A 15914-nucleotide genomic window follows, 5' to 3' on the forward strand; every position below is an offset into this window, starting at 1 on the left:
ATTGTTCATAATTACAACTGGGTCAAAATTATCGTCTTACCACTATAATACATCTTGCTCCTTAAGTCTCCATTGATTATGAACAATTGGTTTATGGTCCTACCACTAAAACTAGTTCCTCTCGGGCTATAGAGAGGGTGGGGCCCCTTGTCTAAGACTAGGAGTTAGTACTTAAGGGAATAACCTATCTAAAATCAGGTAGGAGCAAATTCCATCTTACAAGACTATATCCCCAACTATCTACCCAGTCTTACCCTTAAAATGGGAGGCTTATTGAGTCGGCGATTTTGAGTCACTCTCACCCATGTAGATTAAAGGATAATCCCGAATAAACAGGAGTTCATAATTAGCTCAGGATTAAGATCGAGTTACCTTAGGTCATCAAACTGAAAAAGTCAGTTTTAATAGTAAACGACGTTATAAAGAAAAGTGACTAATTCATGGTCCGATCTTATGCAAACATATTTTGCATAGAATGCCTCCCTTGCATGTCTCTACATGAATGATTTAAGACCACAACGTTTGTTTCAAATACAAAGTGGGTCGCATCCATAGTGTCCCCAAGATAAGGTACCCAGTTTTATCCTTATACTTATAGACCGTTTTGACTATATACTCAAACTTGATCCACTTTTATGTCTCCACATAATGTTAAAGTATTCATGCTATAGCCAAGAGTTCGTTAGTTTATTGGATCTAGGCGTTTACAAGTGCAATTCATATATTCAATAAGAACTTTACTGAATAAACCTCAATGGCGTCTTTATTGCAAATAGAATATATTTAATGTTTACAAACTATGAGTTTTAAGACATATAACCCAACATTTAACCCCTTCAAGTAGATCTACAAGTTCTCATACTTACTTGAAGTACATAGATTCCATGGCTTTGACCCATTGGTCCCTGTCTAGAATTCATTATCTGCTTATAGGACAATGGATCATCAAGGGCATCATCTGGTATTTCAACTTGAGTTTCAGTTAAACCTAAATAACAGCCAGGTTATGATATAACCCTCTTACTGCGTCGAGGCACTCTCAACGATTAAAAAGGACGAGACTGATCTGAAGTGTTGGCTTCTTGATTAACTCTTGGTGAAAGACCAACTGCATCAACAACCCTTATTGATTCTTCAGTAGTTTCATTTAATACTAATTTGCCTTGTGGTTTATGATCTCTCATGTGTTTTTCCTCCAAGAATGTAGCATTTGTCGATACAAACAACTTGTTTTCATGAGGGTCGTAGAACGGACCACCTCTTTTGTCCTTTGGGTAACCAACAAATCGGCATAACCTTGAATGAGGTTCCAACTTCTTCGAATTTGTCACTAGCACATGTGTAAGACAACCTCAAATTCTAAAATAACGTAAACTAGGTTTACACCCCCTCCATAGCTCGAAAAGTGTTTCAGAAACACTATTCGAGGGAACATTATTCAAGATATGAACAGCAGTCTCTATCGTATACCTCCAAAATGAGCTAGGCAATTAAGCATAGCTCATCACAGAATGAACCATGTCTAATAATGTTCTATTCCTCCTTTCTGATACACCGTTCTGCAGAGGTGTACCAAGTACTCAAAGTTGGGATTGGATTCCATTTTCTATTATATAGTCTTGGAATGTTAAATCCATGTACTCTCCACCCTGATTTGATCGAAGTGTATTAATCATTTTACGTAACAGGTTTATACTCTTTGAACTTTTCAAGGGCTTTAGACTTTTGCTCCATTAGGTATAAGTAACTATACCTCGAATAATCATCTATGAAAGAGATGAAGTATTTGTACTATCCTTGAGCTTTTACATTCATTAAACCACAAAGATTTGAATATATGAGCTCTAAGGACTCTTTGGCTCTATAATCTTTTTCCACTAAAAGGCCTTTTAGTCATTTTTCATTCAAGACATGATTCACATGGAGGTAATGAATCATCTTTTAACTCACTTAGAAGCCCATTCTTTACTAGTCTCCCGATCTTATCGAGTCTCAAATGTCAAATATATGTATTATTGTTACTTGGAGAAATTCTTTGTCTTTTTGTTTGAGTATTTGAAGTTTTAAATATCTCATAATTTAAAAGTACTTTCGATTTAGTTGGTCTTAACACATATAAGTTATTTTCTAATTTAACTGAACAAATAGTCACACCGTTTTTCATAATGAACGCTTCATTGGATGAAAAAGAAACTAAATAAGAATGTTCAATTAAATAAGAAATAGATATAAGGATCCTCTTAATTTTGGACCTACATACAAATTATCCAAAACTAAGCATCAATTTCTAAAAAAACAACTTAGTAGCTCCTATTGATGAGCTGAAATGGCATCTCTTGTTCCAACCTTGAGCGTCATTTCACCCTCCTCGAGCAGCTAGAAGGAATTAATTCCCTGTAAAGAAGAACAGACATGATTAGTGGCTCCCGCACCAAGTATCTAGGCATTATGGTCATTTTCCATTAAACAAATTTCTAGAACTAGTAAATCTTATTTATGAGGTACTTGGGAAAATTTCATTTCCAGTGACCATTCACATTGCAGTAGAAGCATTTGCCCTTATCGACCACCTTAGTATTGCCCTTGCCTTTCCCAGTAGCAGGAGCCTTCCCTTTTCCTCATTTCTTTTTCTATATTTTCTTATAACCAAAAAATGAGGGAACAAACTTAGTTCTAGAGGATGAACCCTTATGGAACTTCTTGGAACGAACAACATTTGTCTCTTCTTCTATTGCTCACTTACATTTCATAAGAGACTAATAAGTCTGTAACTCATTTTAGAGGGTAGTTATGGTGTACTTTATTTTATTTATAGCCGTATTGTTTCAGAATTGGAGGAAACTCTTTAAAAGAGATTCCAAAATAAAAGACACCTGACTTTATTCCTCAATGGCCGCGTTGTTCATCTTAGCGACATTGAAGGGACCATCAGGTTGAGAACATGTTCTCTTACTGACTGACCTTCCTTCATGCGTGCATTATAAATGTACTTGAAGGCCTCGTGCTGGATCTGAGAGGATGGTTGTCCAAACGTCTTCTGTAGGGATTCCATAATCTGACATGCAGTGATTATGGCCTCATGATTCTTGTTAAGAATGTCATATAGATTTGCTAAGATATAGACTCAGGCGTTATCATTGGCCTTTATCTAGCAGTCATAAGCATCCTTTAATGCTTGGGATGCATTACGAGCGAAGATTGGAGGACATTCCTCCGTTAAGATGAACCGTAGATCATCTACAGCTAGAATCGTATTCAAATTAGATTTCCACGTCGCATAATTTTCTTCGATTAGTTTTTTGTCCTTAAGCAAGGAAATTATTATGGAAGACATGTTGAAATGAATAACAAACAATTGGTCGCATTAGTTATATTTGCCTTAACCCATTACACAAAAAAAAAAAAAAAAAAAACAAGCATCCAATCAATTCAAAACAACAAGCAACCATAAAAGCCTAATTAATCTATTGATTTAGTTTTTGTAATGATACTTCAAAGGTTTAAAGCAACAACCACCGAAGGGTGATCAGTCACCCCTCCCTTGAATTGAGACAATCTAAGGAAATTACTAATATCAGAATAACTCTTATTCCTATAGTTTTTGCTACCATTTTTCGGTCAAGGATTCATTAACTAGCTTGTAAGTGTGTCCCTACTATTTTCGGATGCCAGAGGTATTCTTCAACAGGCTACCGTAGGGAAAGATAACTTGTAAAGATTAACCTAAGAAACCCTATCCATTACTGAAGTTTGCATTGTTCTGAATCCTATGATCACACCCTCTGAAGGGATGCTCGCCCCAGGATGACATGCAGTCGAACCATAGGAATCTAACGATGCAACCTAATGGAGGAGACTGTAGGATACATTGACACACATCCTTCTCCCATTTACTATGGACACTTTCCCTATTCACCTTGGTATTGACCCATATAAACACTTTTCGAAGGGAAGTCATGCTCATGGCGACACGAAGCCGAGCATAGATCTCACGGACCATTTCAAACTCAATTTAAGACATAGTTACTTCCATTCCCTTTACAAGCTAGGAAGGGGGCTTCATGGACCTACAGATTAGAAGCTCCAACGATATGAGATTAATTAGAACTTCATTATCCAAATTAATCAATAATTGTTAACTGTGGGTACACTCCACTAAAGACTTATAACTGCACTATTCTCGCTACAGATATATTTCTGTGTCTATATATATAGACCAATAATAGCAAGCTAGTCCTTCACGAGTGTTCGTAACACCAGCTGGTTCAAATTACTGTTTTACCCCTAGGTTTATGGTCCAATCATTAAATAGAAACTATTTTCGGACCAGTGAGAGGGTAGAACCCTTTGTTCAAGTCCCGGAGACACCATTTAAGAGAACATCCATCTACTTACCCTAAAGTTGGGAAGGAGTGAAATTCATCTTGTATTATTATGTTTCCAACTTCTCACTCGGTCTTTTCCTCAAAATGGTAGGCATATTGAGTCAGCAAATTGGCCTCTATCACCCATATAAATCAAAGGACAATCCCTCGTGAATAGGAGTTCATAATACACTCAAGATTAAGGCTAAGTTGCCTAGGTCATCTTATTGATATATAAACCTAACTAGTCAACGATGTTACATCTAGTGGTTACTATTTCGCGATCCAGTCTTATGCAAACTCATTGCATAGGATACTCCCAATTGCATATCACCTACACGAACACATTGGATCATTGTATTTGTATCAAATACAAAGTGGGTCATATTCATAGTATCACCAGGATAAGGTACCCAGCCTTATCCCTATACTATAGACCCTTTAAGATGTATTTGGAACATTGATCCCTGTATGTCTCCATATACGGTTCAACACTCATAAGACAGCTTAGGATGTTAGTTTATTGGATTTAGGGTTATTAAGACAAAACGGATACAACACAATCAATAACACTTATTGATATAATATCAATAACTCTTTATCGATGATGGTCAATTATTTACATTTACTATCTATGAGTTTAGGGCATAAAACCTAACAAGTACAAGGAATTGAAATTCTCATTATCATTATTTAAGGGTTGTTGATGCATATATTCCGTTAAACTCATCCTTTCAACATGTGTAACATATCCAAGTAAACTTTTTCCCTCAACAATCTAACTATATCTCAGTTCACAATGTATCGAGATGGTCCCAACAATTCAAATCTCACTAGGATTGTTGAAGATGAGGATATCTTGTGGTTGATATCTGTTTTATCGAACTACCCTCAAAATGTTAAATGTATAGTTGTTGAACATGTCTCTGTTGTTGGTTTGAGTTTTGGAAATATACTGTATTTGAATAACGAGTTAGCAGGAATGAAGTGATGGCCTTTTACTTACTTTATTTCCCTAGTTATTCCAGCAGTTCTCAATCTTTTAGTGGCCTTTTACATACACACACGCACACGCACACACACATTTTGAATATTACGATTACACTGTCATTTTGTGCACCTTATGTTCTTGCATTTAATAACCTGTTGTTTCCTCTCTAATTAGTTTTTCACCTCTTTGTCACTATTTATTATTGGTTATGTTTATCTTTCTTTCAGGCGTTAGATGTATGGTAATTGTAACACCTTATGTTCTTGCATTTAATAACCTGTTGTTTCCTCTCTAATTAGTTTTTCACCTCTTTGTCACTATTTATTGTTGGTTGTGTTTATCTTTCTTTCAGGCGTTGGATGTATGGTAATTGTAAATCAATCCATAATTTTTATGTTTCATTTGAAATCTCATTAAGATTAATAAAATATATTTTTTTGTCAAAGAAAATGACAAAAGGAAGACCGTACTACAGGAAAAACAACTATAACAATCATATTTTGTTGCCTCTCTATCGGTCTAACAGCTATAAAGAAATGATCATGACTTCTATAAGGGCTCAGTATGGAGGCCCGTCTCAAACCTCTTTTATGTATTCCAAGTTGTACATCTAAACAATCAACAGCTTGAAAATTCCTACTAGGTACCAACCCTGAATTTCCAGCAATTCGATGGAAAGGGCAACCCCAAGCAACACATTGCCCACTTTGTGGACACATGCGAGAATGCAGGAACTAAGGGAGATCTACTAGTCAAGTGGTTTGTCAGAACCCTCAAAGAAAATACTTTCACTAGTACACTAACTTAAAGCTTGAGGCAATCGATAGTTGGGAACAGCTTGAAAGGGAATTATTGAATCATTTCTACAGCACAAGACATACTGTCAGCATGATGGAGCTGACAAACGCCAAGCAACGGAAAGGGAGTCAGTCATCGAGCTCATAGTCTGGACTGCAGAGACCGACTCACCAAACTGCTTGTTGTAGAAATGTGCACCCAAGATATGCACTGGGACTTCTCTATATTCTGTAGGGAAAAAAGCCCCGTACGTTTAAAGAATTGGTGACTCGCACCCATGATATGAAGTTGAGCATCGTCAATAGGGGAACGAAGGATTCCTTGATCCTTGAGATGAAGAAGGATAAGAAAGAGATAAAAGGCGTTAAGAAGATTTTGAAAGGCATCGCGAAGGAATCAATGGTCGTTAATGCAACTCTGCTAAAATTTTCTTTGAAATGGAAGGAGAAGAAAATTGAAAAGAAAGGCGATGGAGGCGATAAACGTCACCTGACTTTATAGGAGAGCCAGCAAAAAGTCTGTCCGTTTCCTAACTTCAATGTCACAGATATGCTTGAGAAACTACTAGAAAAGCAGTTTATCCAACTATCGAAATGTAAACGACCAGAACAAGTAGGAAAGGTAGATGATCCTAACTAATGCAAGTATCACATGATCGTTAGCCACCCGGTCGAAAAATGCTTCGTGCTAAAGAAGTTGATCCTAAGGTTGGCTTGAGAAAGGAAGATTGAGCTAAACTTGGATGAAGTTGCTCAATCAAATCATGTCGTCGTGGAAGTAACTCCGAGCGCTTCGACATCGATTATATGTTATGACAAAAGAGAGAGCTTGGTCTAGTCTGGGACCCTCGAACTTGTGGTCGAATGGTTTTAGCAAGAGATCCAAGTCACAGATTTTCAAAAAATAGAAGAACACGTTGATAGTGACAATGAAGAAGGTTGGATTCTTATCACGCATCGAAAGAAGAGAAAGTCGAGTCTTGCCTAAAAAGAGTCGCGTTCCTATCGGAGTTACAAAAAAGGGAGCAAGACTTAAAAAAGGAAAGGAAAAACGAAGGCTCAGAAGCCTAAACTTGTTGAGGAGGAAGAGGAGGACTTCCCTCAACCCAGGCAACAGGTGACGTTAGCAGATTTCCTTATGGAGAACTTCAATGGCAGCGATTCACATCTTTGGCGGTTCAAGAAAGTTGAAGTAGACTCTAATCCATTTTCAGAAGTTGAATCTCAATTCACAGATGCAAAAGTTTTATTTGAAGAGTGAGAGTGTTGGTGAGACAATACCCCCAGAGGCTCTGCTAATAAGGGAAACGGGTGAATCAAGGTCAAAGTCACAAGTAGATGCAAGGAAAGAAATGGGCAACAAGGCACGAGCCTCTAACTTAGGAGAAAATGAGATATCTACCAACATTGGAAAAACACCTATTTTGAAGGATGAAAAGGCTCCAAGTCCTCCGATTTTAGGCTATGTCCCTTTGTCAAGATGCAGAAAGGATGAGTCACATTTTACGGAATGCTCAAAAGGTTTGCAAGTAGACGATATTGAAATCTTAAAGGAGACTTTCGTTACACCACCTACATCGATAACGAAGCATGAAATCCACAAAACCAAGGAGGGACTTGAATAAGCTAAATTTGCCTGAAAAAAGACGAATTCGATCGTAAGGCTTACAAACTGCTGGCGAAGGCATGTTATGACTTCATGACTCACACTGAGTTTAAGAGCTTGAAGATTTATGAGTGATCTGAGCTTTCTTCGACCTAGAAGAAGCTTTTGCAAGAGGGGCATGTTATACCGGCGTCGAGGAAGGGACTTGGATATAAATTGTCAGAGCTAGTTCGTATAACCAGAAGGGGCGAAGGAAAAGGTGGTTGACAGCAACCATATAACTGCAGAAGAAGTCGATGACGCCGGAGAAAAGAAGGACAAGGATAAAAGAACCTCAGCCTTTGACCGTATTAGACCATCTATCACACTCACTTTAGTCTTTGAGAGATTAAGCATGAAGAAAGCAGAGAGAGAAAGTCTATGCACGACCCCTGTATCTACCTGACACTCAGCCTTTCGAAGGTTAACTTTGCCTGACGAAGGAGAAGAGGAGATCATCTGTCAATCTTCGGTGGTGGCGTGACCATCAGCCTTTGAGAGATTAAGTGCGGTTTCAAAAGAAAAGCAAAGAAAAACCCCACGTGCCCGTTTTTTATCGCCTTAAGTGCGAAGGTGTTAAGGATCACTTCAGCAGAGATGTATTCACTAAGATAAAGGGTAAGGGAGAAACTTGAGTGACATCCCCAATATAGCCATAAGAAAGAGGGAGTCGATACCTTGTGCCTCAATCTAGCGATGCCTCGGCCATGAGGATACTGAAAGGCCATCAAATGAGAAATCATCTTGTGAGATAGAAAGCGATAGAGACATTCGTAGTACCATGCCTTCACGAATGAAGAGAAAGACCTTCGTCACTCTAGACACAAGCGAAGGTTCACTGAAGATGAAGAGGCGTGATGTGTCTTCACCAACTCTCAAAATGGAAGCTTAGAGCAAGAGAAAGGTGAAACTTCATGTCACCACATTACCATCACTGAAGAATCCAAAGATGATATGGCCGACGAGGAAGTGGAAGATGCTTCACTAGGTCTGGAGGATGGTGGTCAGTCCACGGTGGATGAACTCAAATAAGTGAATCTGGGCACAGTGGAGGAACTGCGTCCGACTTTCATTAGTGCATCTCTCTCTGAAAAGGAAAAAGGAAAATATATGAGTTTGCTCACCGAATACAAAGACGTGTTTGCTTGGTCATATAAAGAAATGTCAAGGCTTTATCTGAAGGTAGCAGTCCACCATCTTACAATCAAACAAGTGTGTCGACCTATTAAGCAAGCTCAACGACGCTTTCGACCAGAACTTATTCCCTATATCAAAGTTGAAGTCAATAAGTTGATTGAAGTAGGGTTTATCTGTGAAGTCAAATGCCTAATGTGGATAGCTAACATTGTCTTGGTTAGAAGAAAGCATGGACAACTTCGTGTCTGCAGGACTTTCGTGATCTAAATAGTGCGTATCCGAAAGGCGATTTTCTGTTGCCCATCACAAAGATCATGGTTGATGCGACAACAGAACATGAGGCCCTATCCTTTATAGATGGTTCATCTAGGTATAACCAAATATGAATGGCTCTTGCTGATGAGGAAATGACGGCCTTTCAAACCCCAAAAAGAATATATTGCTACAAGGTAATGCCCTTCGAATTGAAGAATATTGACGCTACTTACCAATGTGCCATGCAAGAGGTGTTTGACGACGTGTTGCATAAACACGTAGAATGTTATGTGGATAATCTCATGGTCAAGTCTAAGAAACGACAAGATCATTTGGAGGATCTGAAAATCGTGTCCGATTGCCTGCGAAAATACCAGTTGAGGATGAAGCCTTTCAAGTGCACATTTGGTGTAACCTCAGGAAAATTTCTTGGTTTCGTTATAAGACATCGAGGGATCGAGATAGATAAATATAAGATCGATGTCATTCAGAAGATGTTGAGACCAAAGAATTTACATGAGTTAAGAAGTCTTTAGGGGTGTCTAGCTTACATCCGGAGGTTTATTTTCATTTGGTTGGTCGATGTCAACTTTCAAAAAACCAATGAGAAAATGAGAAAATTCGAACGGGACGAGGCCTGCCAGATTGCTTTCAACAGCATAAAGAGGTACTTGCTTAGTCCTCCTGTCCTAGGTGCCCCTGTGGCAAGCAAGCTGTTGAGATTATACATTGCCGCACAAGAAAGATCATTGGGGGCATTGTTGACACAAGAGGGAGAGAAAGGAAACGAGCGGGCCCTTTACTACCTAAGTAGGAATTTAAATGGAGCTGAAATCAATTATTCACCTATTGAAAAAACATGCCTTGCACTCTTCTTCACTATCGACTAGTTGAGACACTACATGCAGGCCTTCACAATTCGTTTAATTGCGAAAATCGACCCCATCAAGTACGTTCTCTCTAGGCCAATCATCTGAGAACATTTGGCTAAATGGGCAATCATGCTTCAGCAATACGATATTGTTTATATGCCACAAAAGGTGATTGGACAAGCGTTGGCCGACTTCTTAGCGGATCACCCAATTCCATGAGATTGGAAGTTAAGTGAAGACTTGCCCGATGATGAAGTTCTCTTCACATAAATCACAGGGCCTTGGATCATGTTCTTTGATGGTGCAGCCCGAAGAAGTGGTGTGAGGACAGGCATTGTCTTCATTTCACCAGAGAAACATATGTTGCCTCATAGCTTTGCGTTTGCTGAATTGTGCTCAAACAATGTCGCCAAATACCAAGCCATGATAATCGACCTCTAAATGGCTTTGGAGATTGAGTATCGTACATAGAGATTTTTGGTGACTCAAAGTTGATAATCAATCAACTCTTACTCCAGTATTATGTGAAGCATGATGACTTGAAGCCCTACTTCATTTATGCCAAACAATTGATGGAGAAATTAAAAAATGTGATATTAGAGCATGTTCCGGGGATAGAAAATAAGAAGGTAGACGCTTTAGCAAACTTAGCTACTACCTTGACAATTCTAGACGATGTGTCTCTAAGTATATCACTTTGTCGGAGGTGGATTATACCTTTGGTCGAGATCGCATGTGAATAAATGAATGCGATATCAGTCTACTTAATTGATGAGGAAAACTGGCGGCAACCCATTATAGATTATCTTGAGCATGGAAAGCTTCCAGACAACTCCCGCCATAAAACCGAGATTTGAGGGAGGACTGCGCACTTCAGTTATTACAAAGGGGTTTTATATTGCCACTGCCTAGAGGGGCTCTTTCTCCGATGCCTTCAAAAGAGGAATCAACGAAGGCTTTGGAGGAAGTGCATTTTGTGTATTCAACGCGTATCAATCTGGACCAAAGCTATAGTTCCAGCTGAAAAGGATGAGTTACTACTAGACAGGGATGATCCAAGATTCGACAGAATATGCAAAGTGGTACGAGGTTTGTCAATACCATGTAAACTTCATTCATCAACCGCCCGAGCCTTTGCATCTGACTATGGGTTTATGGCCTTTTGAAGCGTGGAGGCTTGATCTTGTTGGCCCTATAACACCTAAGTCATCAATTGAACATTCTTACACCCTCGCAACCACTGATTACTTTTTAGGCTGAGGCCATCGCCTTGAGGAAAGCTAAGAAAGAAAATATGGTGGACTTTATCCGTACTCATATCATCTATCGGTACGATATCTCCCATCGAATCATGACAGATAATGGAAGATAGTTCTCCAATAGCTTGATGGACAGGTTGTGTGAGAAGTTCAATTTCAAGCAGTTCAAGTCATCCATGTACAATGTTGCTACAAATGGGTTGGCAGAGGCATTCAACAAGATGTTGTGCAACCTGCTGAAGAAATTGTCTCCAAGTAAAAAAGAGATTGGAAAGAGAAGATAGGTGAAGTGTTGTGAGCTTATCGAACCACTCATCGTACCCCTACAAGAGTCACACCATACTCTCTTGTTTATGGGGTAGAGGTTGTCCTTCCTTTAGAAAAAGAAATTTTGTCACTAAGAATGGCGGTACAAGAGGGATTGACTACAGAAGACAACGCCAAGCTACGTTTTCAAGAGTTGGAAGTACTTGATGAAAAATGACTGGAAGCTCAACAAACATTGAAGTATTACCAAGTGTGAATGTCTAAAGCCTTTGATAAGCACGTAAAGTCTTGATCTTTTTAAGTCGGCGATCTAGTACTTGCTGTAAGAAGACCCATTATCACGACGAAACATACGAAAAATAAGTTCACACCTAAATGGGATGGACCCTACATCAGCAAAGAAGTTTACACAAATGGGGCATACAAGTGATAGGATGTATAGTTATGCAACGGAAGCAATCAGAATCAATAAGCACCTTAATCACATCTAATTTGAGTTCTAAAAGCATGCAAAACAGATTTTCAAATAAGAGGGTTTCAAGAATTATATACCTTTGAAGGCTGTTCGTGGAGGCTGTTCGTGCTATTGGGGTGTTTGTGACCGAGGCGATCGCTGAGTTCGTGTGCGCGGTGTTCGTACAGTGTAGCGGTCATGTTGGACGAGCATTAGAGGTTGCTGTGTTCGAGCATTCATGATGTAAGAGCCTTAGTGATGAGTCTACAAATGTGTGTAAAGTTTCTTTTTTATCATTTGAAGTTTCATGCTGTAATATTTGTAATGAATGCATAATTGTATGTTTCTGTTTATGTCTGTAATTTGTAAAGTTCATATATGATTGTAATTTGGAATGACCTTTACGCTGCTCATGGAAATCCTCGTGTTTGATTTCCTTCATTAAAGTATCCTTACAAATAAATAAAGAAATATGGGTACTTTATTGCTTTTACTAAAATTGGATTTAGATGTATAAGTTTAATAGAATTTGTTTTTTTTTTTTTCAGCAATGTCGAACTCGATAATATAACTTCTTGCTTCTGACAAATTTAATGGAGAGGGTTACTCCAACTAAAAGCCAAACATAAACACAATATTAGTAGTTGATGACCTGAGGTTTGTTTTAACGGAGGAATGTCCTCCCATTCCCAGTTCAAATGCTAACCGAAATGTTTGGGATGCCTATGATAGGTGGGTAAGGGCTGATGAAAAGAGAAGGACCTATATCTTGGCGAGCATATCTGATGTGCTCAACAAGAAACATGAAGCCATGCCCACGGCTCGTGAGATCATGGCATCGTTATAGGAAATGTTTAGGCAACCATCATCTTCTGTACAACACGAGGCTATAAAATATGTTTATAACTTTCGCATGAAAGATGGAACCAATGTCAGGGAGCATGTCCTAGATATCATGGTTCACTTTAATATTGTAGAAGCTCACAGGGCTACCATAGACGAAACTAGTCAAGTTAGTATGATCTTGGAGTCTCTTCCGAAGAGTTTCTTGATCTTCTGAAATAATGTCGTAATGAATAAGATTGATTACAATTTGACTACTTTATTAAATGAATTCCAGACTTACCAATCATGATGAAATTAAGAGAAAGTAAAGCAAATGCTGTTTCACATCAGAATTTTTTTTTTTGAAGAGATCATCTTCAGTAATGAAGCCTTCGGACAAAAACAAGTTTGCCCCTTCCTCATCTAAAGATAAAAGTATCCAGATGAAGAAAAAGGAAAAAGGAATAAGAAACTTGTTGCAAAGAAAAACAAAGCTCCCAAAGAAAAGTGTTTCCATTGTGGAGAGGACGGGCATTGGAAGCGAAACTACAAAAAATATTTGGCTGAAAAGAGAGCTGAAAAGACTAAACAAGGTAAATTAGATTTACTTGTAGGAAGCTTACTGAGTTGGCGCTGTTGAGCCAACCCTCACCCATGCAAATCTAAGGATAATTCCGAACAAACAGGAGTTTATATTTAGCTCAGGATTAAGGTCAAGTTACCTAGGTCATCGGTTTGAAATAACCGGTCTTAAACAGTAAATAACGTTATAGAGTAAGAGTGACTTAATTCTTGCTTCGATCTTATGCAAACCCATTGCATAGGATACCCCTGCTCCTCATGTCAATACATGAATGAATCAGGATCATTTTGTTTGTAGCATTTTACAACAAATTGTAACAACTATAGAGTGGGCCGCTTCCAATAGCGTTATCAGAATAAAGCACCTAGTCTTATTCGTATACTATAGACTTTTTTGGCTATTTACTGAACTTGATCCATTCTTATGTCTCCACATGAAGTTCATGTATTCATATAATAGTGATGCATCTTTAATTTATTGGATTTAGACTTTACAAGTGCAAATCACATATTCAATAACAATTTTATTGAATAAACGTCAATAACATCTTTATTGATAATAGAATATGTTTAACATTACAAACTACGAGTTTTAGGACATATAACCCAACACATAAGGTTCCTCTACTAACTCGTAAATTGGATTAGTGAATTGGGTGAATTTGATGAGATTTGAAATTAGGGTTTAGAATTTGAAATGTTCAAATTCAATTAGGGTTTCTGTTAATTGTATTTGATAAAATTGAAACGTTCAATTTTATCAAAATTAAATAAAATTGGAAAGTTCTAAATATTTAAATATTGATTTAAATATTAGATGAGGTGTAATATAATATTTGATATTTGATACTAAATTTAATTAATTAAAATTAGTTTAATTAATTATCCAATTTTATTCAAATTTTGAAATGGTTCAAAATTAGAAATTTGATTAGTTAAATTTTGAATTTATTGAAATTCAAAATTATAAAATTTAAATCGAATTTGATTTTTGGAAATCAAATTTTAATTAAATTAAATTAATCAAAATTTGAAGAATTAAAATTGAATTTGAAATTGAAAGTGAGAAAATCCAATTTTACACCTCATACCACTTCAATTTCAAGTTTATTGCATGATTTCCATGTATAAATTGGAGTTTTGAAGTTTAATTCAGACTTGATGCAATCTGATTAAACCCAGAAAATTCTGCATAAATCATCCTTGTACAAACCCTCTTCTTTCTTAAAAAAAAAAAAAAAAAAAGAAGCTCAATTCAATGTTTCCACCATACAATCCAAGCAAGAGATTAATAGAGAAGATCTTTATGGCGGTCTACTGTAAGTTCGAAGCATCAATTCGTGGAATTTAGTTGGAATTGAAGAGTGTTCATCAAAGGTATTGTGTTCAAGAAACCCTCTTCAGAAATTATGTTTCAATGCATGTTTTAAACTCAAATTAAGTGTAATTAGAGTGCTTATTGATTCTGAGTTTTTCCATTGCATGTTAATTTACTCTATCAATTGGTATCAGAGTAAAATTTAAGCGCTCAACTATCGTTAATTTGAGTTTGGTGGGTGTTTTTCATAAGTTGTATGAAAATGGTGAATTGATATGGTTTTTTTGAGTTTCAGCATTGAAACCTCTTCAATTATGTTGTAATTCTTGTAATTGACTATTGATTGATGGGCCTTAATGTGTGATTAAGCGTCTGTAATTCGATTGGAGCCATTAGAATTGAAATTAGGTTGTAATTGAAGAAATGAGTGAAACAGGTCGAGCAGCAGAAACTGGATTTTCAGCCACTGCCCTATACTCGATTACTCGATGCTCGATGGTATTTACTCAATGGTATTTTGTGAAATACTCGATGCTCGATGGTACTTGATGTCATACTCGATGCACGATGACATACTTGATTCTCATACTCGATGCTCGATGACATACTCGATGACCAAGAGAATTCTACATTTTAGAGAGCCCAAGAGAATTCACCTACAACCAGAAGACTCGTGAAGCTGCAATGACTTTAAGAATGTCACGCGCTTCACTTCTTCAAGTTAAGCGCACACATTCAACTAAGAGAAATCAGAGAATCAACTGAGAGAGAATAGGAGAATCAAGTGTTAGAGATCGAGCCACAACACATCAAATCAATATCTACACTAACACAAACTCAAGTTCAACTCCACGAAACAAGTTTCTCCAACAACATCGTGCGAACAAATATCACTCGAGAAATCACAATGGTTTTCTAGAAACATTGCAGCAAACGACAAAATTGAATATAATTTATAAAATCCACTAAATATTCATCTTAAAAAGACGTAAAAAATATTAGCAGATTATCTCTTATAGAGATGCATTCCATAAAAGACAAAAAACAAAAACTCTTGTTTCCTCATGTATTTTTTGAAATCCCTCGTTTTCTATATTTGTTTAAAATTGCAATATTCATCTATTTAATTCGTGTTGGATGATTTTTTT

The sequence above is a fragment of the Benincasa hispida genome, chromosome 6 (genome assembly GCF_027475165.1).
Source record: "Benincasa hispida cultivar pf3 chromosome 6, pf3_genome.v1.1, whole genome shotgun sequence".
Classification (NCBI taxonomy): Eukaryota; Viridiplantae; Streptophyta; class Magnoliopsida; order Cucurbitales; family Cucurbitaceae; genus Benincasa; species Benincasa hispida.